We start from the raw sequence: 23807 nt of genomic DNA, 5'->3' as shown, positions 1-23807 counted from the left end.
TAGATACAAAGGAATATAATTTGGAAACAAAAAGGAATGAAATACTGATATATGCTATAACACAGATGGACCTTAAAAACTAAATGCTAAATGAAAGAAGCCAGACCAAAAAAAAAAAAAAAAAAGGCTACATATTGTATCACTTCTTTTATATGAAATGTCCAGAACAGAAAAACACATAGAAATACAAAGTAGATTAGTATTTACATCAGGGGCTAAGAGGAGGCAGAAATACAGAGTGATTGGTAATGGTATAGGGTTCCTTCTTGGGGCAATCAAAATGTTCTAAAAGTAGATCGTGGTAAGATTTCACAACTTTTTGAATATATTGAAAATCATCAAATTGTACATTTTGAAAGGGAAAATTTTATGATTTGTGCATTATGTTTCAATAAAAATGTTATTTAAAAAATCCTGTGATGAACAACCTTGTAAATGTCACTGTATGCACAGATGAGAGGGGTTTTTTTGAAGGATATATCCCAGGAATGCACTAATTTAATTAGAGATTGTGAACATCAGCATTTTGACAAATATCCCCCCAAATTTTTCCTATCAAGTTGTAAGTAAGTTGTAAAAGTAAGAATAAAATTATCCATTGTCCAATACTTCCAAACACTGGACTGAAATTTATTAATTGAAATTTTAATTTTGCCTATTTAATAAACGAAATATGCCATCTTATTTGGATGTCTTTGTTTTTAAAGTTTGAACATCTTTTCCTATATTTATTGAACATTTTAATTCCTTCTCTTCAAATTGCCTGTTTGCATCTTTTCTGCATTTTTCTATTGCTTGTCATAAGCCAGGCACTGTGTTTTGCACGGGGGACACAAAGATAGATATGACATGTAAAATAGCTCACAATCCACCAGGGAAGGTCTATTTACAAACAGCAGCATATAAATAGTACTCTGTGATGGAGTGATTTAAGAGCATGAGTTCTGGGGTAACTTGGTTTAAATTCTGGATCTTCCATTTAATATGACCTTATGGCAAGTTATTTAACCTTTCTGGGCCTCAGTTTACACACTTATAAAATGGGAGAGTCCCCTTTTCATGTTGCCCTGAGAATTCAATGAGATAATGCATGGAAAGTTCTTGGAATAATGCCTGAACATAGTGGGCACTCAGTAAGTGTTGGCAAGTATTTTTATTGTTAGAGTACAGAGTGCTACAACAGTGTTACAAGGTGCCATTAGAACCCAAAGGAGAGATTATTTCAGTCAGAGGGATATCTGGGGAACGTTTCATGAAATTTCTGGAGGAAGGGAAGGGTATTCAGACAAAGGGAATACTTTTTGTTTTAATTAAAGTGTGTATTTTCCCAATGTTTCAATTTTGAAGAGTGTGGCTATTTTTAAAACATAGGTGTAAGTTCTTCTACAGTCTTCCCATCAAGAGATGGAATACATGACCGCAGCTCTTGAATCTGGGGAATGTGATCACTTGGATCAAAAATGTATGTTGAAAATGATGCCATATGACTTTTGCGGCTGGGCCATAAAAGGCCACGTGACTGCCTGCCTTGTTCACCGGAACACTTGCTCTTAAAGTCCTGATCTGCCATTAAGAAGTTCAACTACTCACAAGCTTCCATGTTATGAGGAAGCCCAAGCAAATTTGGCAGCTTTGTGCAGACCTTAGGTTGACAATCTTGGCTGGGCCAAGTCTTCAAGTCACCGTATTTTGGGTGCTAAATATATAAATGAGGAAGCTTTGAATGATTCCAGACTCCAGCCATGCTAGGCATTCTTCAACCACCAAGTCTTCTCAACTAAATTCCTATGTGGACCATCCACAGGTGATCCCCTGTGCCTTGCCTGAATTTCTGATCCTAATCCCATGAACATAAGAAAATGGTTGTCATTTTGTACTACTAAGTTTTAGGTTGGTTTGTCACCCAGAAACGGAGAACAAGCAACAAATACCTGGCTAAAAAAAAAAAAAAAATTGTTCCCTTAGTTTTCAGGACTGTGCAAACTTGAAACTCTACAGTATTAGCTCTATTAATTGGTGATACTAGCCTGGAACAGCTCAGTTAGAGTCCTTCAAGCAACCTTCCTGGAACAGTGGGAAGGGGTCTTGGGGCCAGAGCAGCAGATACTGGATGAACCTCAAGGGCACAGCAAACTTGTCTAGGAGTCTGGTGTGTGAATGAAAATCTTTTAGAACACTGCAGCTTTTGTGATTTAGTTCCTGTTCATTAAAAATCACATTCTCCCGGGCAAATTAAACATTAATATTTCATGTGCATTTTCCAGGCTCAGTGGTTCTTGAATGGTGTTTTCCACTTAACTCCACTGATACACTCAAGGTAATGTTAAGATTTGACTTCAAAAGTGAGGGTGGGTGGAGGATGGAAAAGGAAAGAAAATATAAGTGTGCTGACCTTTTGATTTCCAAAGACTTGTGCCTCTCTTGACTGTCAAGTGGTATGAACTTGGATTTTTATCTCCTGTTGTGGAGAGCAGGATGAATCTGAGAATTTTTAACACTAGAAAGGACGTGGGGGTAATCAAGCACCCGTGAGCATCCAAGGGACATTATTCTGGTTTTGTTTTACTGATTTTCAGGAATTAAATTTGAATGGAGGCAAAAGGAAAATTCTTTCTCACAATGGAATTCCAACTAATAGATGTAGAAGTAATGATGGAAATTGGTTACCACCTTTTAGGAAACACTGTAGTAATAATCGTGGCTGGCAAGCATCACCAACAGATACTAAACTTAGTGGGTGAAATATAATGATAAATAAAGCGAAATAATACTTTTATAGTAGAGAAACCTAACAGGCACCATCCATCCTAAACAAATGATCAAGTTAGCCTCACTCAAGGTGAAATGTCTCAAAATCAGGTGCCTCATGACATGATGTACCAGGAAGGAGCCAACATTGCAGATCCTGGATTGGATCCCAGATCAGTGAAGAGGACATTCGTGGGGAAAATTTGAAAAAGTCCATAGATCAATTAGTAATATTATATCAATTATTTTCTTGACTTTGATAATTGTGCTATGGTTATGTAGGATGTTAACCTAAGGAAAGCCAGATAAAAGGTATGTGGTAACCCTGTGAGCTACGTTTTTTTTTTTTGTTTGTTTCGAGCTACGTTTTTTAAGTAATCTTTTTGTATGTGGTAAAATGTACATAATATAAAATTTATCCATTTTATCTATTTTTAGGTGTACAATTTCAGTGGCATTAAGTGCATTCACATTATTATGTAGCCATCACCACTGTCCATCTCCAGAACATTTTCCATCAAAACTGAAACTCTTTATTAAACAATAACTCCTCATTCTCTCCTCCCTGCAGCCTCTGACTACCAACATTTTGCTTTCTGTCTCTATGGACTTCGACTACTCTAGGCACCTCATATAAGTGGACTCGTGCAGTTTTTGTCTTTTGGTAACTAGCTTATTTCACTCCGCACAGTATCTTCCAGGTTCACCGATGTGTAGCATGTCTCAGAAATTGATCCTTTTTAAGGCTGGATAGGTCCTAAATGTATATTGTATATATTGATGAACACTTGGGTTGCTTCTACCTTTTGGCTAGTGTGAATAATGCTGCTGTGAACATGGGTGTACCTGTGTTATTTGTTAAAAAAAATTTTTTTTAAGTTTAAAGTAATATCCAAATTGAAATTGTTAAAAATGTAAAAATGTTTTTAAAATTAAATTCGAGGGGCGCCTGGGTGGCCCAGCTGGTGAAGCGTCTGACTTCGGCTCAGGTCTTGATCTCATGGTTCATGAGTTCAAGCCAGGCCTCGGGCTCTGTGCTGACAGCTCGGAGCCTGGGGCCTGCTTCAGAGTCTGTGTCTCCCTCTGTCTCTCTGCCCTTCCCCTGCTTGTGCTTGCTGTCTCTCGCTCTCAAAAGTAAATAAATAAACATTTAAATAAATAAATAAATAAATAAATAAAATTAGAATGTTCCTTAGGAGAAACCGTCAAGCTGGAGGCCCCACCACTTCCTATTGTCACATGGAAGGTCACTTCAATGGTTATGTTACCTGAAGGCCGTTGGGTTGCACCCCTGGCTTGGTCTAATTGCTTTATCTTATAAAATGGTAAAGATTATAATTCGGGGAGGGGCAGGGCTCTTCCAGTTGAGAAGGAGTCACCGGCAGAAATCCCAGGTCTCCTGTCAATCAGCACCCTTCACATCACATTGCTTCCACCACAGCCTCGGTCTATGCCCCAGCCACCTTTGCAGCCGGGGCTCTACATCCAACAGACTGCAGGCTGGAGTTCTTAACAAAGACAAGGGCGACTGAAGGACAAGGAAGCTGGTGCGTGACATCCCCTCTGCGATGTCCTCGCAACCCACGACTTGGGATTCTCTGATGAGAGGCACTGTCTTGGCTCTGTTAGAAATGGAGCTAACTGTATCATGGAGCTGAAACCGGAAAGTAGCAAGAAACAGGTAAATGGATCGCAGACCTAGCAGAAGATTAGTCTGCAGCCATTTGTTATTTTTTGGCATCCTCTTGCCTCTTGTCTTTGGACTGTGCAGCCCACATCTGCTGGCCTCTGAGCACCTGAGGAGGGCTGTCTGAGATCATTATGCAAGTAGGAAGGCACCACAAGCAGAGAAAGACAGATGCTGGGTAACTTACAGTAGTACAAGGTTGCTGCCTACACAGACCTCGATGATGTAATGCTCATGCATTCCTCAGTTTTTAAAGTAGAATGCTAATCTCTTTTAGGTTTATTTATTTATTGGGGGGGGGGCGTGCAAAGGAAGGAGAGAAAGGGAATCCCAAGCAGGTTCCGTACCGTCAGCAAGGAGCCCAATGCGGGGCTCAAATCCACTAACCATGAAATCATGACCTGAGCAGAAATCAAGAGTTGGTGGCTTAGCCGACTGAGCCACCCAGGCGCCCCAAGTAGAATGCTAATCTTAAAATAGAAAAGACATATTAAAAACAGTCTTAGGTCCCTAAACACTCACCTGAGTGTCCCAGTAAGAGATGTCTAATATACGTCAACATTTGGTATATTTTCAAATGTTTTATTAATTAAAAAAAATTTTTTTTCAGTGTTTATTTATTTTTGAGAGAAAGAGAACATGAGTGCAGGAGGGGAAGACAGGGATGGAGCCACAGAATCCAAAGCAGGCTCCGGGCTGTCAGCACAGAGCCAGACACAGAGCTCAAACCCACTAACTGTGAGACTATGACCTGAGCTGAAGTCAGACACTCAACCGACTGAGCCACCCAGGTGCCCCATGTTTTCTTTATTTAAACACCTACACACCCTTCTTTTATACCATCACCTTTTTTTTTTTTCTTAAGACAAAATATGTTTGGTTCTGAAGGAAGGAGAAAAACAAGTGAAAGAAGAATTCACAGCAAATTGTCAGCTTGAAGTTTCAGGCTGGGTGATGGTATAATAATGTTGCTAGCTCAGACTTGCAGTGTTTTTAGAAATTCTCATTATGCTGCAAAATTTTATGGAAACCAGCAACACTTCCTATTGCCTTTATTCCTTACCTCTTGCTTCCTTTTCCTCCTGATAACCATAGCTCCAAGCTATAGCTCTTCTCCAAACCCACACACTCCCGTCCCTTAATGGGAGGGAACCTCTGAGAACTGCAGCCAATTATGAACCAATAAAAAGGTGTGTTAAATCCTCACAGAGCCCACCGCCTGCTTTCCTTCGGACCAGGGTTTTTTCCACTTAAGCAATTCCTGGATGTTCCAGAAGGTCTGTGAGCATGGCTTCCACCCCAAATTTTGTGCTGCTATGCATTTGCTTACTTTTTAGGAGACCCCACAGCTTCTTACCAATTCACAGATGGGTCCAGAGTCCCCATACAGTTAGGCCTCTCTGGTTTAGACCCATCATGTTCTTTGCATTTGTCCATTGTGCTAATTTTCATGATGCTCAGTCAGCTAAGTTGGAAGTCCAGTTTGGTAGAATTGGATGGCATTCCACATATAAAGATTTTTTATAATTTTATTATCAAAAGGAGCTGCTGTCAAGGGATTTAAGGAGAAGGGATGCCTGGGTGGCTCAGTCGTTAAGCATCCCACTCTTGCTTTCGGCTCAGGTCATGATCTCATGGTTTGTGAGTTCAAGACTGGCATCGGGCTCTGCAGCTGGAAGCATGGAGTCTGCTTGGGATTCTCTCTGTCTCTCTCTGCCCCTCCCCTGCTCACACTGTCTCTGGCTTTCTCAAAATAAATAAATAAACTTTAAAAAGAAAAAAGAGGTTTCAAGAAAAAAAAAACCCAGAAAACAAAACAATACATCAAGGACTGAAACCAGCCCAGCTGATAATTGCTCTTCAGTTTCACTTTGGCCCTGCGTTTTACAGTCAGATCTAGGCTCTGCATTACACTGACATTTCCTGAGACCATTCTTAATTTCCCTGGATCTCATGCAATCTCTTATGGATGAGAGACTGCAGTCTGTAATAAGGTTGGGGGACAAAGAGAACTGAGGGAGTCCCAGGCTCTGCCCTACAGATACTTACAGGCTGGCGAGGAAATGTACAAGCAGGAAAATTGTACTTGTGTAATGGACAGAAACATGACAGTATAGAAAAAAAGAAGAATAGAAAGAGAGGTTGTGGCTGTTAAGTAGGCAGGAGACAGTAAGAAGAAGAGAGGAGAGGGGAAGGGACAGGCTGACAATTTTTGTGAGAGAGGCAGGGTAAGTTAGTGTGGATTTAGATAGCATTAAAAGGCCTTTCTTTGCATCCTAAATTGTGTGTGTGTGTGTGTGTGTGTGTGTGTGTGTGTTGAAGCTTGGTCTCATGAAAGTGCAGTTATCTCTAGGAGGCTAACTCCCTAAGCCATGACTGGCTAAATGCCTCCATTGAGATTTGCTGATGGGATGGTGGTTTCTCGGGCCAGAAAGGAAGAGAGTAGGACTAAAAGAGGCAGAAAAGAGGATACCAAAGGCCTGGGTATACCTGTATTGCAATCATGCCCCAGCCTGAACCACCTCTTGTATATAGGTTCTAAATGTTCACCCCTACTGACTTGTGCATCTTTCTCTCAACCAAAGTTCCTCCTCTTCAAAGTCTGGACCCAGGATCACACTTCTAAGCTATTTGAATATTCTCACTTCTTCCTGTTTTACTTTGGAAAGAGAGATGGACAAGAAATGGGTCTGGAGAACAACTGGTAAAAATCATCTCCTTTCCTGCAAAAGACTCTTCCTTTGTCTTATGCCTCCCCAGGACCACTATTAGCTGCCTCTGCTGTCAGGCTCTCGGGTGATTCACAAAGAAGCTCAAAGAACATGATCAGTAGCTGAGGACTAGGGAGACAGGCAAACCCGCAGAGGGAGGCTGTCACTCCAATGCTGAGGAGCCCCAGTATTGGAGGAAACTTCTCAGTCAGTCAGGGTTCAGTCATGTATGACCATGATAATGTGTGCTACAAAGTACCACAAATCTTGGTAGCTTTAAACAGCAACCACAGTTGCTCACAGTTTCCTGGGTAAACAGTTTAGGCTCATTGAGTGTTTGTTCAGGTCTTGATTGGGCTACTTCATGCATGTGTGGTCAGTTGTAGTTTATGTAGTTGGTTCTGCTTCAGAGTGTTGACTGGCTGTGAGCGGGGGCACCTCAGGTCTCCTCTACATGGTCTCTCATCCTCCAACAGCCATGTCCAGGCTTGTTCTCATGGATGATGCAGGGTTCCAAAATTAAATACAACAGTGCAAAAGACCAAATGGGAATGTGTAAGGCCTCTTGAGTCGCCGGCTTGGAACAGGCCCACAGCACTTTGACCATATTCTTTTGGCCAAAGCAAGGCAGAGGCTAGCCCAGAATAGAGAGGACTGCCAAAGTTCCAGGGCAAATAAAAGAAGGTCAATAATTGGGCCATGAATGGAATCAATGTATCACAATCAGAACATACCAGGAAGTCCACCCTAAAGATGAATCGGGGACCAGCTGATGCCTTGGGACATCCAGTTGCCATCTCTTCCCAGAAGGCAAGGCATGGATATCACCATTTTTGGATCTGCTAGATGGGACAGTTGATGCACAAAGGGAGTCAGCATGAGGCCACAAACCAGGATGTTGCCAGTTTCCAGCAGAAAATGGCTAAATCCATTTGCAAATTTGCCTTGCCAGGCCCTTCAAAAAAATCATCCCATTTACTGATTGAAGCAGTCCTGCAAGGTGGGTGTTATTATTTCCATTTTAAGTATGAGGAGACAGAGATGCAGAGAAGTTCATTTGGACCCAGGTCTGGCTGACTTTGAAGCCAGTGCTCTTCTTCTATTTTTCACTCTCCCTCAAATTTCTTCCCTACCCTGAACTTGTCTTTCTCCGAGTCAGTCAGAGGATGGGCCCTGCACGTTACTGACACCTGCCCAGAGACCATTACTGGTTTCCCTGGATTGAGTGCAAGGTAAGCAATTAAAAAAATAAAAAAGTGTGTTTAACCTAATACACAAATTAAATATGAATTCCCATCATGAAATAGAAAACTTTTTTTTAAAGCAGACTTTTATATCAGCTATAAAGTCATAGCTGCCATCCAGAGCAAGGGTAAGAATAGTTTGATTGACAGCTCAAGATGATGAGGGAACAAACCATATTCCTCAGGTTCACACTGGGCTATACCCCCTCCATGGGTTGGGCAGGGACCAACCAACTTCCGCAGTACAGAGAGGAGGTGCCTTTTATCCAGATATTTTCTGGAGAACACCTCCATTTACTAGCCTGTCTCTTAAACCAGGAAGCCTGAAGGATTTTTGATCCATACTTTTGAGATTAGGCCTTTACATTTTCATTTTTGCACTTGTGGCTTGCCATCAAAGGCTGGTAGTGACTAATTACTCTAAGTGCTCTGATCATTTGTCTCATTTTTTCTCATTGTCAGACAACTGAATATCCTTAGTCAATCCCAGGAGAGCAATTCCGACCCATAGCCAAGGGGGTCATGCATGCTGCACAGTAAGGAAATGCTTCTTCCTAATGGGAAGATTCATACACAGGCTGGTTTTGTATGAAATGTTAGGGATCAGAAGAATCTTAAGCCTTAAAAACTTGAACTACCGACACAGTGCCTAAAGTTTCATCTTTCAAAATTATCCTGGTATGCCAAAAAGAACGTTCTCTCTGGAGACAGACTTGGGAACAACTGCAGGCTCCATATGGACAATCTTTGTATTGCTTACAAGTACCTGGTATAGAGCATGTGCTTCATAAATATCTATTGAATGAATGAAAAAATTGGGAAGTTCTAGACTGAATTTGGGAGGAGTCACTAATAGCTGTGTGCCTCAGCGTAGATGGCTATCTTTCAGTATGGCATTCTTTGGGCATTAGTAAGACATTTAATGCTGTGGGAGACAAGCAGGAAATATAAATATGTGAGTCAGGTATAGGACAATAGGGAGAGGTGAGGCTTGTGGCAAATTAGAGAGTACATGCCTTCCTTATGACAAAAAGATTGAAAGAACTATGTTGGGCAAAGAAAACTTAATTTGTGAGTCAATGAGTAATGCATATTGCACCTTCTAGCTCTGAACAGTCTAGAACTCTAATAAGTGCTTGGCAAAAGGCACATCTTAAGAGGGATTTTGAACTCCTAGAAACTCATGAGATTGAACCAGGGTAGAAATACCCTCAGTTCTTTTAGCATTAAAAAAAAAATCTATTTGATCACAGACAGAGACTATCTGTTATTTTTGTCCATAGTTGGGCCCAAGTACTCTGCAGCAGTTGTGGAAGACAAGACAGATTAATTACTACCAAACATCAGCTCTGGGGTTGATTACAACAGAGAAGAAGGGGTGAAAGAAAAGTAGTCACCTGAGCTGGTGTCTTCACAAGCAAGTTGTTTCCTTTTTCTTTGAAATCTGGAATAATCCAGAAGAAAGCTGGATTTGGCCAAGCCAATAGCAAATGTGATTTCTTAATGAAGTTCACTGGTGCCATATTAAATTCCACATCGATAAGAGGGCTGGAGAAAGGGGATTCATTTGGAATTGTATTCAAAGGGATACATTTGTTGGTTTGTGTATATGAGAGCAGTGATATCAAGACTAAGTTAAATATTGAAATATCAGTGTTGGTCTCACTGGAATAAAGTTGCAGAAAGAATGGAAAAGCTTGTGAAGGAAGAAAGGGACTTTGCAGGGAAGAAAGCTGATTGCACTTTCAAAGAGTAAATAGCTGTAAAAATGATGTCGCGTTTGTCTTCATTGCAGCAGAAAGATTTTCACAATATATTGCTTTTGTAGAAACAAAACAGTGTGTGCCAACTAAGGTTACTGCTTGAGGAGATGTTCAGCTAATATTCACCTAAGTGTTAATAACAGATGGCAAAACTTGGAATGATTTAATTTTTTTGGTTTACCTCTTTATTATTTTCTACAGTGAGCTTTGTAAACTCTTAAATTTTGACATATACAATAAAGATAACTTCATTTTGTAAAATAAAAGCCGGTGTGCTTCATAGTATCTCAGCATTTTCACAGTGGAAATGGCCTGATAGAGTACCTAGCACTATGTCTCACTTTGCAGAGGTTAGGACACCTTAGCTGACACCGGAGTTCTTCTTGGGGAGGCAGAGGTCTTTATCTGAGAGAGTCTTGTGATGGTTGGTAGAGTCCTAAGGTCATGGGTGCCTAGAGAACAAAAAGATCTGTTCTTCCTGAGAAGAATCTGTTTTGACCCATGAGAGGAAGGAATTATAAGCAGACCAAGGGACAGAAAAAAGAAAGGGGAGAGAAGTCAGTAAGAGATGTGAAGCTGGCATGACATTGGGCAAAGGGGCCACTGCTTGAGCGCCAGTGGTGAGGTGACCAAAAGTTGTCTTTATGCCTGCCTGATGCTTACTTTACAGTTGTTTGTATTTTGCAACATAAATCCCCTCTCTGCATCCCTGACATCTTCAGTAAAATACATTATAGTTACAAATGCCTTGGGTGAGTGGTGAGTTAGGTAGGTGTTGGGAAATCAAGATGGTGGCTGACTTTCACACCTGTTAGCCTAATAAAGAATAGAGATTGCAGGTGTGGGATGAGGACATCAGCTATTAACCTAGAAGTTTTATTGGGAGCAGAAAACAGGATCCAGAAGTGAAACAAGGATCCAGATTTCACCCTTAGAATTTACAGGAATGTTGAGAAGGGCTTAGGACTTCTAAACGTACATAATTCAGGAGTGGGGGAGGGGTTTGAGTGAATCTTATTTAGATCTCAAGGTACAGGGCATTTTCAGTTGACATCTGGATTATATACATAAGAAAAGTGAGGTTCAGAAAGTTAAATAGCTTGGTCAAGGTCATACTGCTCTATGGTGGCAGAAGTTGGATGAAACCTCATGGCTATTGAGAAAGTGGAAATTTTCTCAGTTTCATAGAGGGAGAGAGACTTGAATGATAGTTTTGAGCCAATATACCCTTTTTGGGATAATTTATTTTCAAAACAATTTCTTTCTTTTTTTTTTTTTTAAAGAAGTAGACTTTATTCTTCCATTGAGGAAGGGTAATTGTTTTTTCCTAGATAAAAGTACAGGTTTAAAATGTTTCTAATGGATTAATATCAATGAAGGAGATCCAACCACAAAGTAATTCATACTATCTGCTATTCTTCACTGTATAACCATACATTCAAATAAAGCAAAAACCAATTGCAAAGAAAAAAAACATTTTAAATAACTTAGGATGCTTTTTGAGTATAATTATTAAAGTTGATGACTTTACAGAACCAACTGATTAGGGCTGAAATAATTTCAAACTCACAGAAAAATTTCAAGAATAGGGCAAAGAATGTTCATAGAACCTCTATCCAGAGTCTCCAGTCACTAACATTTTACTGCACTTTCTTGATCATGTTTTCTATGTATACATATTAATTTTGTTGAATTTTCTGAGTGTAATTTGTAGATGGCATTTGTTTCCTAAGGACAAGACAGTATAAGTATTATAATCAGAAAACCAACTTTGATATAATATTATTTTCTCACTTGCAGACATCAAGACGTCACTAATATTCACCAATTGTCTTAATAATATTATTTATGGCTTTTAAAAAGTCTGACCAAGGTCAATCCAGGATCACATGTTGCATGTAGTTTTCATCTCTCTTTTAATCTGGAAGAGTTTCTTAGTTTGTCTGTCTTTGTCTTTCATGACCTTAATACTTTTGAAGAGTACAAGCCAGTTATTTTGTAGAGTTCCATTCAATTGGGAATTGTCCAATGTTTTCTTACCATTAGATTGAAGTTATGTTTTTTGCCAGGGATATCACACACATCATGGTGTATGGTCTTGATACAATGTACAGTCTTTTAAATGCAACTACGTTAAGTTAAGATTAACCATTCTGATATCTCCCAACTAATAGTGAATTTACAGACTGAGCTCAAGACACATTTGTGGGCACATTCAATGCTACTTGCTCACAGACTTCTGAGCATTCAAGTGTGAGGATACTGAGTAACTTAAAAGCAAAACCTATGCTAACAATGAGAAAGTACACTTTGAAATAAAAACAATACCATTTACATTAGCATAAATTCAAAAATGAATTTATATTTGTTAGATACAAATCTAACAAATCAGGTGCAAGATATATTTGAGGGAAACTATAAAACTCTGATCAATGGTATCAAAGAAATAAATGGAGAGATATTCCATGTTCATGGATAGCAAGACTTCATATTGTTAAGATGTAACTTCTTCCCAACCTCATCTATGGATTCAATTCAACCCCAATCAAAATCTTAGTAAATTGGTCTGTGGACATTGACAAATTGATTCCAAAGGTTATACGTAGAGACAAAAGACCTAGAATTGGCAACACAGTATCGAAGGACAGGAACAAAGTTGGAGGACTGACACTGCCTGATTTCAAAATTTACTGTAAAGCTATACTAATTGAGGCAGTACAGTCTTGGTGAAAGCATAGAATAATTGATCAAGAAAACAGAATAGAGAGCCCAGAAATAGGCCTGCATAGATATAGTCAACTGACCTTCGACAGAGGAGCAAAGGTAATACAATGGAATAAAGATAGTTTCTTTAACAACTGATGCTGGAACAACTGGACATCCACATGCAAAAACAACAACAAAAAAATCCAGGCACAGACTTTACACCCTTTACAAAAATTAACTCCAAATGGATCATAGACCTAAATATGAAACACAAAACTATAAAACTCCTAGAAGATAGCACAGGAGAAAACCTAGATGACCTTGGGTATGTGATACATTTTTACATACCACACCAACGACACAATCTATGAAAGAAATAATCGATAAGATGGGCTTCTTTAAAAATAAAAACTTGTGCTCTCTGAAGGACAATATTAAGAGAATTAGAAGACAAGCCACAGACTGGGAGAAAATATTTGCAAGAGACACATAAAGGACCATTATCCAAAATAAACAAGGAACTGTTAAAACTGAACAGTCAGAAAACAAACAACCCAGTTAAAAAAAATGGCCAAAGATTTTAACAGACACCTCACCAATGAATACATACAAGTGGCAAATAAGCAGATGAAGACAGTCTATATTATACACCATGGGAAATTGCAGGGACACCTGGGTGGCTCAGTCGGTTAAGCGTCCAACTCTTGATTTCAGCTCAGGTCATGATCTCATGGTTCATGGGTTCGAGCCCAACGTTGGGCTCTGTTTTGACAGGGTGGAGTTTGCTTGGGATTCTCTTTCTCCTTCTCTCCCTGCCCCTTCCCTGCTCTCTCTTCCTCTCTCAAAATAAACAAATAAACCCAAAGGAGTTGAAAACTCATGTTTACACAAAAAGCTGCCCATGGATGTTTACAGCAGCTTCATTCATAATTGCTAATACCTGGAAGCAACCAAGAGGTCCTTCAGTAAGTGGATGGATAAACTGGTATATCTAGATAATGGAATATCATTCAGTGCTAAAAACAAAGCAAAACAAAACAAAACACGAGGCTATCAAGCCATGAAAAGACATGGAGGAAACTTAAATACGTATTACTAAGTGAAAGAAGCTGATCTGAAAAGGCTACATTTTGTATGATTCCAATTCTCTGGTATTCTTAAAAGGGCAAAACTGAAGGCAATAAAAAAGATTAGTGTTTTCCAGGGGTGGAGGGAAGGAGAGATGAACAGCAGAGAACAGATGATTTGGAGGGCAGTCAATAGTTTGCATTATATTATAATGATGGATATTTGTCATTATACTTTTTCCAAACTCAGAATTTACAACACAAAGAGAGTTGTGTCAGTAAGGCAAACTGAATTTGGGGTGATTATGGTGTGTGAATGTAGGTTCATCTTTGGTTAAAAATGTACCCTTCTAGTGAGTGATGCTGATAATGGGGAAGGAGATGTATGTGGGGGAGTGGGAAGGGGTATATAAGAAATCCCTGTATATTTAAATTTTGTTGGAAACTTAAAACTGCTTCAAAAAAGATAGCTTTGAAAAATATATACAGCCTATTTCAGTGGATTCTGATTGCTATAATTACCCAACCAGGGAGCAACATGTTGGGAATGGAATATAAAATATGTGGCTTTTATTTTTTATTTTTAATTACTGCTTTTATTTATTTTCATCATTCTTTTCCTGTTAATCTTGGAAAGCATGGTTGGGCAGTGAAAAACATAGGGATAAGGAGTTGGACATTTTGAATAAACACAATGCCTCCAAAACTGTAAAAGAATATAATTGAAAGGATTCAGTAAGAAGCTATTCCATTCTTAGCAGAGAGGCATATGGACACACAGAAAGTGATATGCTATCTCATAAAAATCAATCAATGAGAAACAGTGCAAGACCATTTCATACAGAAGGCAAACAAGCCACATTATTTAGATGAATAAAGTAAATATGATTTCCATAGAGGAGTAGAAGTCTTGACAGCTTCTTTGAACAGATGCCACTCATGCAGCAGAGAAGCCTAATTGTTTGTATGTGCCTTCAGCTTCTCTGTCAACAGGAGGAAGCCTGTGGAGTGAGGATGTCATTTCCTTGCATAACCAGATGTGACAGAGGATATTATTCAGCCTCAGCTTATCTGGGCATGTTATAAGGTTAGCCTGGTCTGAGAAAGTCCGTTGTGTATAACTAGAGCTTTCCACACCCCAACTTACAAAATGGGTATTCATTAAAGCTGAATGGAGTCATCAGATCAGGTGAAGTCTAACAAACTGGAGTAGAGAACTTATAACATGCTTTCCTTTGCACATAAATCTACGTGTGTCAGTCACCTTTCTGTCTGTAGAATCCATGCCTTTCAATGTGCTTATCTCTGTAGGACTCACTAAAAACCTGTTGATAAAATATGAATTGCATGGATGGATGTTCCTTTGGAATTAGATATTTCCAAGGGAGGAATTAGCTATTTGAAGGGAGACTAGCAGAGAGAGTGGAGTCACTGACCTCAAGTCACAGCACTCAGGACACCTTGTCCATTCCTAAGCCACTCCTGAGCATTTGTCTCCATGGACAACATTCAGCTCTCTTCTGTGATTCTGAGAGCCACTCTTGCCTACAACCAGGAGCTCAACAATGTGAAACAGCTTGCATTGTACATGGTTGTTTTCTATATTGTAGGACTGAATGAACAGTCCAAAGTGGGATTCAAGCTATGATTCACTACCAAAAACTAAACAACTAATTTATATCAAGTTTATGACAACCAGGTAGTGAGATAGATAGAGGGTACCTGATTCTCTGCCTCACTCACTGTTTCCTTCTACCCTCGGGCAAAATTTCCAAACACTATTTCAGAAATGAAAATTTAAGAACATACATTATTCCTTTAGAGGAGCTGGGAATAATCTACCTGTCAGATCCACTGGGATGACAGTGATATACTACTGTCCTGGCTTTTCTTTTTAGCTCCTAAGTTAGAAGGTCTGTTTTAGATTCATGCATTCATATGTTGGGAGAGGAAGTAGGATGCATTTAATCATTTTGTTCTTAGCTGGAATAAATTTCACAGATGGAACTGGCTGCCTCTACCAGCCATTTATTGTGGCTCCAAAGACAATAATTAAGCCATTCGTATCCTTGATGTCATCAGCCAGTGGCAATGGGATCAAAGACATGTAACCTGACTCCCGGTAGCATCATCTGTTAAAGGGGATGATGCTACCAGCTTCCAAAACATGACTGATTCCATAGGACAAAGGAACCAGGCTGGGAAACCTGGGCCCCTCCAACTCACTATTAGCTGAACTTGTCATCCTAGGCTTTCCTGTTACACTTTCCAAGTATCCTTCAACGCCCCCTTCTACAAAACGACAACATCCAAACTCCTCTGCATGGCTTGGGTGACCCCTCATAAACTGACCCCAGTCCACTTCTTTGGCTTCTCGGTCTCTCTCCACATTTAGCCAGACACAACCACTTGCATTCCCTCCAGAATCCTGGTGTGTTCCTTTGCACACGTCATGGGATCCTCTATAAACCCTCTTTCCTTTTGGCCTGTTGAAATTATGAGTCTCAATGCAAATTCACATCAACCTGACACTGTCTGCCCTGGGAAGACTCCCTTTCTGCTGACAGTCATTGCCTCATGGGTACTGTATCATAAATCTACCACAAAACATATTGCCAGTACTCTTGTTGTTTACAAAGAGCACTGTATTCTTCTGATTTATTTAAATCAGAACCTATATTCTATCTAACTGATGGCCTCTGTGCGTCAGATGGTGTCGATGCCCTGCCTTCATTCCCGTGGCCTACCCGGGACACCGCCTATAGACAGTACCTATACATGACAGAGTCTTTGTGCATTTTTGCCTCTGGAAGCATGTTTGGTCTTCTTGGGGAAAGCAAAAGTGCCAGCAATTTGATGGCTCGGGTGCAACCCTCAGCAAAGAAGGAATGGCAGCTGGTGGTTAAATTTCCCAGATTTCTCAGTCTTTGATGGGATAACTCAGAGATGTCATCACTCGCAGAAGGTCTAGAATGTTGCAATAATGGTCTGCATTTTGTTTCTGCCTCTCTGGATCAATTCCATGGTTAGTTGTCTCCGCACTGACTGAGCTTGGCCATGTGCACTTGTTTTGGCCGATGGGACTTAGTAAATGTGACACAAGCAAAGATTTGTTCCCAAATCCATGTCTCAGTGTCTGACATCATACTTGCTTATTGAATGTACTAAGTACATGATTGTTGAATGAACTGAATATTTTTCTGCTTCTATACTATCCCTTGGTATGACTGTGGCTCCTGTTAGTTTCTTTGTCCATTCGTTTCAAACTCCCGTAATTTTCCCTTGGTCCTTTCCTATTTTCCAGTTAATGGCCAGGAAGGTTTGTTTTGGCTTCAGCTGCTGGGTCTAAATTTAGGTTAATGTCAAGCCTCAGTGAAGACACAACTCTACAAAATTCTCTTTGGCACTGATTCTGCCCTCCTTCCCCCACAACATGGTACCACTTCTGGACTTCGAGATCGACAATGGCTTGTCTCCCATCCTTCTTCCCATGTCTTAGGCTCTGCAAGGTCTCTCTTGGTCTCCCATTCTTGGCTGACAGTCCCAAGAAATAGAATCAGCAGGAACTGACTAGAATAGACCCTTGGATGCCAACTACCTTCTTGTGTCTGAATTTCCATCACCTTGGAAGGGAACTGATAGCCTCCTGATGAAACTGATTTTTTCCCCTTCACAGAAGTAGAGAGTAAGCTAAGGGCAAGGAAGGATAGAATTTGTGGATTACCTTATTTTCTGTCTTAGGTTTCTTTATATCCCATCAAGTCACAACATTTTAGGCCATCAATGGTAATTAATTAATTGAAGCCATTTAACACAAGCACAAATTAGGATCTTCATGTAACCTTTCCTAGCATGCTTGGTCTTCCTGATTGCAGCATTACGTAACACATCAGTCTGTCATTTCGTGAGCATCCGATGATAATGTAAGCTTTTAGATTTTCTTCCTCATCATTTATTTTTTTTATTTTTTTTTTCAACGTTTATTTATTTTTGGGACAGAGAGAGACAGAGCATGAACGGGGGAGGGGCAGAGAGAGAGGGAGACACAGAATCGGAAACAGGCTCCAGGCTCCGAGCCATCAGCCCAGAGCCTGACGCGGGGCTCGAACTCCGGGACCGCGAGATCGTGACCTGGCTGAAGTCGGACGCTTAACCGACTGCGCCACCCAGGCGCCCCACTCATCACTTATTTTTATATTTATTGAGTGCTTACTAAATGTACAGTGCTGTATTAATCACTAAGGGGGCAGTCAAAGAAACATCAATTCTTGTTCTGTATTTCACCTAGTGTAAATCCAATAGGTTGTGGCTGGTGCAGAATCCTTGCATCTACAAGCCGCTTTGTTTGGAAAACTGGTCTTTATACAACTTTTACAAGTAAAGTGGTGAAAAGCAAGCCAGGGGGCTCTGCAGTGAAGTGGAGTGGTCAGATCCAGTTGGTGCGTGTGGCTAATTACTCATAGGAATCTCATGCAGTTGGGGTCTCAGTCTCATCCAATGTGAAAGGCGGATACAACGGTTCTCTGGTCTCTGAATCACAGCCAATAAACGACAGGGTTCAAATGCTCATTGCTAGTAGTGAAGAACATAAACATCATGCTTTATTTCCTTTTCCTCCTGTGTAAAATGAGAGGTTAAACTAATGCCTTTCTATGATTCCTTCCTGTAATTCCATCACTGTAGTTATTACTTGTAAAAATTTAAATTACTCCAGATAAACCACTTAGAATAATTAGGCTAACATATCACAAGTTTTTGGTGGGATAGCAATTTCCAAGCGGTCTGACAAGTGTTTAGAAACTATTATTTACAAACACCATTAAAATGACATATATTTAAATCACCTCAATGCTTTTCCTCTTTCCCCTCCCTTACACTTCTTGAAGAAATTGTCTTGATACCTCAACTTCATCATATTTACTGCTACCCTTCACAATGTGGCTTCCTTCCTATAGCAGACGTGATCACTTTTCTGCTCGGATCCCTTTGGGCCTTAGCATTTAGGGCAGGCCAGCTCTGAATTTCTTCACCTGAGTTTTCTCTAGTTGGCCAAATTCTGCTCTTCTGAACATGTGCCAGGTCAAAGTACTGGAGACTTAACGCCACCCAGGAGTAATTAGCAATCCTGAATCGATGTGTGATTGTAACTGGCACATAAATACCCCAGCTCCCTCACAGCTCAGGCAGGATACCTCTGGGGCACGTGTTCTACACCAGCTCTCCAGAGTTTCCTGGTGGGACTGAGCCCCCAGTTATCCAAAATGACAACTTGCTTTCCCTTTCCTGTTTCACTCCCCCCACTCCCCTACCAGTATTTTGTAGGTCCATTCCTTAAATAAACAACTTTCATTTAAATTCTTATCCCTTAATCCTGGAAACCCAAACTAACATATGTGTCCTCTTCCAATGTGCTAAGGTGGCACCTCCAATTTCAACAAGGACTTCATCTCTAAAACCAGTGGCCTTGGTTGCCCCATTCTTTCTTTCTTAACCCTCACCTACTTTTCTTTCACAGTCCTCAATTCTCCTTCCCTATCTCTAACAGTCCAAGCTCTGTCTCCTTGCCTGGCTTCTCTTTTCCCCTTCAGGTCCAAAGTTCTCCAGGATTTTGTCCTGGGACCTCTTCTCTCCTTTTTCTCTCAACACTCTTCCTTGGCAATGCTATCTATTGCTGTGGTATGACTGAGGTGTATGTGGATGGATGTTTGTGCATTTGACTTTCAGATCCTTGGCCAGCTTTACCTCTTTTTGACTTTGGTAATTAACCTCTATGGGCATTATCATTATCTGGATGTGTTCGGGACTTGGAGCCTAGAGAGTCAACACCCCAGTCACTAACCAGAACTTTCTCTCAGTTCTCTCACTATGAATCCCAATTTACCTTCTGTTCTAGTTTATTGATAGTCTCTAGTTTTTAAAAACTTCATTTCTCTCTCTCCCAACCTCTACCACCCCCACTTAAGTGCCGTTTAAGAAAATGATGCAGTTGGTGCCACTATAAATCGATTCTCTCCCTCTTGGCCCCTCAGTGCTGCCCAGAAGTCGTCCTTTGCCCTTTGTCAGCATCCCTTCCCTTGCCAGTAACAGTGTGCAAAATGTTGTCTCCCTTGAAGCCCCCACCCCATCACCTCTTCCCTCACTGGAAGTGTTGACTTTGCCTCCTTCACCTTTGAAGTAGTTGTGACTCCTCAGTGGGTATTCTCCCCATATCCTCTTCTGTGACCTACACACTGAACTTCATCTGCCCATCCTGTTTTTTTAGCTCAGAGAGAAGAGAGTTCCCTTTTCCTACTCAGGCTCCTTTCACTTTTCAGTAAAGCCTAGCTAGGCAAGAGACAAATGAAAATGAAGAATTTGGGATTGAAGAAGTTCTGGGTAAAGCAATTGTGATGAAATCACAAGCAATTTTAATGTAGAACAAATACCAGCAATACTGTAAATCATGGTTATATGCAGAAGGTTAATATTTACATGTAACCTAGTGCAAAATATGACACACCTAAGGAGCACTGCAATGTGTGAATAGGGAAGGCAAGAGAAAGTGTTAGCAGGCTAATGTCCCCACTTTGCTGAGCATGGACTCCACAATTCACTGAAGTTGAAATACATAATGAATTAATCAAACTTGTCATTAAATATATATTATCTACCTATCTAACTTTCGCATGTAAAATAGTCACAAACTCCTCAGTACCATCACAATAATTTTTTTTTAATTTTAGGGAGACCTATTACAAAATTATATCTCTTCCGTGACTAATTTGTCTGAAGTTTAACAATGTCATCATTTTTTTTTTTCAGTTTCCTTTCCTTTTGTTAAATTCTATAATAATCAAATGAATAATTTAAAACTTAAAGTAGTGTGTACAGGGGCACATGGGAGGCTCAGTCAGTTAAGGTTCCGACTCTTGATTTCCACTCAGGTCATAATCTCCCAGATTGTGAGACTGAGCCCCATGTTGGGCTGAGTGTTGACAACAGAGAGCCTGCTTAGGATTTTCTCTCTCTGCCCCTCCTCTGCTCATGCTCTCTCTCTGTCTCTTTCTTTCAAAAATAAATAAATATTGGGGCGCCTGGGTGGCTCAGTTGGTGGAGCGTCCGACTTTGGCTCAGGTCACGATCTCGCAGTCTGTGAGTTCAAGCCCCGCATCAGGGTCTGTCTGTGCTGACAGCTCAGAGCCTGGAGCCTGCTTCGGATTCTGTGTCTCCCTCTCTCTCTGACCCTCCCCCGCTCATGCTCTGTCTCTCTCTCTGTCAAAAATAAAAATAAACATTAAAGAAATTTAAAAATAAATAAATAAATAAATAAATAAATAAATATTTTTTAAAAAGTAGTGTGTACAATATAATCCCAGTTCCGTAAAACAATTTATCTAACTACTTTTTTTCTCTCTCTATATATATATATTCTTACAGAAATATCTGCAATAAAATTTATCTAATGCTATTAATGGTTATTTCTGAGTAATGAGGTTTGGGGTAATAAAAAAAAACCCACCTTTTTTTCAGTGCTTTTTTTGTACTACTTTATATTAAAAAATAGTAATGAGAATGTGTAATTTTGACAAAAATAATTAAGTTATTGTATTTTTTACATGATCAGGGAGTCTTAATTTATGTCAAGTTAACAACTTGGTTATTCGTATTCGTTGCATTCATGAGGACTGCAACAAGTAAGAACACTGTGTTTACACTGAGAGATTAGCCATCCCCCCAGTAGAAGAATTCACAATTTTGTTTGCTTGTTTGCTTAAATATCAAGAGGAAAGACGCTCGATTATCTAAGAAATCTGACGCCAACATAAATTAGATCATTCATTCAACAACTACTCACTGTAGGCTTAGTTTTATCAGGCGTCGCATTTACACAGAAAGCAAGACTTATGATGTCACTACTCTCAGCTTATATTAAAACACCGGAACAGTGAAAGCCAAGTATCCCAGGTCAAAAAGTTTTTTCTAATGCCGTTACTGTACGTGGCATATGTTTTAAGCCTAAGTTATTATCTTCCTGTTCTTGATGTCTCCAAATAAGTTGTCCTAACATGTTTCTTATCTTCCTTTGAACTCTTTCTACCTTGACACAATGTAAGCATTAAGTGAATCTATTTAGGAAAATTTAGGAGAAGAATTGGATGTTCATGAGAGTCAAGCAAAAATGAACTATTGGAACCTCATCAAGATGAAAAGTCACAGGGAAGGAAACAATCAGTAAAATTGAAAGGCAACCAATGGAATGGGAGAAGATATTTGCAAATGACATATCAGATAAATTGTTGGTAACCAAAATCTGGAAAGAACTTGTCAAACTCAACACCCCCCCCCCTGCAAAAAAAAAGTAATCCAGCAAAGAAAAGGGCAGAAGGCATAGACATTTTTACAAAGAAGACAGCCAGATGGCTAACAGACACATGAAAAGATGATCAACATCACTCATCAACAAGGAAATACAAATCAAAACCACAATGAGACACCACCTCACACCTGTCAGAATGGCTTAGATGAACAACTCAGGAAACAACATGTTAGCAAGGATACGGAGAAAGGGGCACCCTTTTGCACTATTGGTGGGAATGCAAACTGGTGCAGCCCCCCTGGAAAGCAGTATGGAGGTTCCTCAAAAAATTAAAAATAGAGTTATACTACAACTCAGCAATTGTACTACTAGGAATTTATCCAAAGGATACAAAAATGCTGATTCGAAGAGGCACATGCACCCTAATGTTTATAGCAGCACTAGTGACAATAGACAAAGTATGGAAAGAGCCCAAATGTCATCAGCTGACAAATGGATAAAGAAGATGTGATATATATAGAATGGAATAGTATTTGGCAATCAAAAAGAATGAAATATTGCCATTTGCATCATGAATGGAACTAGAGTGTATTAGGCGAAACAAAATAAGTCAGTCAGAGAAAGACAAATAGATGATTTCACTCATGTGTGGAATGTAAGAAACAAAACAGGAAAAGAAAGAAAAAAATAAAAATAAGATAAAAGCAGAGTGGGAAGCAAACCATAAGAGACTCTTAAATACAGAAGACAAATTGAGGGTGGCTGGAGGGATGTTGGGTGGGGGGATGGGCTAAATGGGTGATGGGCATTAAAGAGGGCACTTGTTGGGATGATCACTGGGTCTTATGTGTAAGTGATGAATCACTAAATTCTAATCCTAAGATCATTATTACACTGTATGTTAACTTGGATTTAAATAAAAATTTAAAAATGCATATATTGGGGCGCCTGTGTGGCGCAGTTGGTTAAGCGTCCGACTTCAACCAGGTCACGATCTCGCGGTCCGTGAGTTCGAGCCCCGCGTCAGGCTCTGGGCTGATGGCTCAGAGCCTGGAGCCTGTTTCCGATTCTGTGTCTGCCTCTCTCTCTGCCCCTCCCCCGTTCATGCTCTGTCTCTCTCTGTCCCAAAAATAAATAAACGTTGAAAAAAAAATTTAAAAAAATGCATATATTAATTAATTTGATACAGAATTAAAATAATAATTATAAAAATAAATAAAGTTATAAATAAAGAGCAACCCTAGGATTCTACAGTTCTCATGTTCTTGTCAACTTCCTAATGGAGAAGCTACCAACATCTTGTGATATTGTTGAGGCTACTTCATTTGTGTCAGAAAATTAAGGGTTTGTGTCCATGTTTCACTTTCAACCTAAGACTTTGTTATATTCAGTTATTCTCATCAGAGGAGCTCAGCACATCACAACCTTCTCCAAAAAGTTATGGTCAAATTGTTTTAGGGACAAAAAATGATTTGTCTAGGGAATTTATTGCTTTTTATATATACCTAACACAGAATAATAGAAGCCATTCATTAATATGGAACCATTACATTTAGGGTAGAACTGTTAATTCAAATGCAATTTC

General features: G+C 39.8%; 1 protein-coding gene across 1 annotated transcript in view; it reads right to left on the bottom strand.

Moving 5' to 3' along the window:
• Positions 1 to 23807, bottom strand: part of PCSK2 (proprotein convertase subtilisin/kexin type 2) — a 274633-nt gene that overhangs the window by 241835 nt on the left and 8991 nt on the right. The gene's annotated exons all lie outside the window — the stretch shown is intronic.

Source organism: Prionailurus bengalensis, chromosome A3, assembly GCF_016509475.1.
Source record: "Prionailurus bengalensis isolate Pbe53 chromosome A3, Fcat_Pben_1.1_paternal_pri, whole genome shotgun sequence".
Taxonomy (NCBI): Eukaryota; Metazoa; Chordata; class Mammalia; order Carnivora; family Felidae; genus Prionailurus; species Prionailurus bengalensis.
Note: the sequence above shows the minus strand (reverse complement) of the source record. Positions and strands in the feature narration are given on the sequence as shown.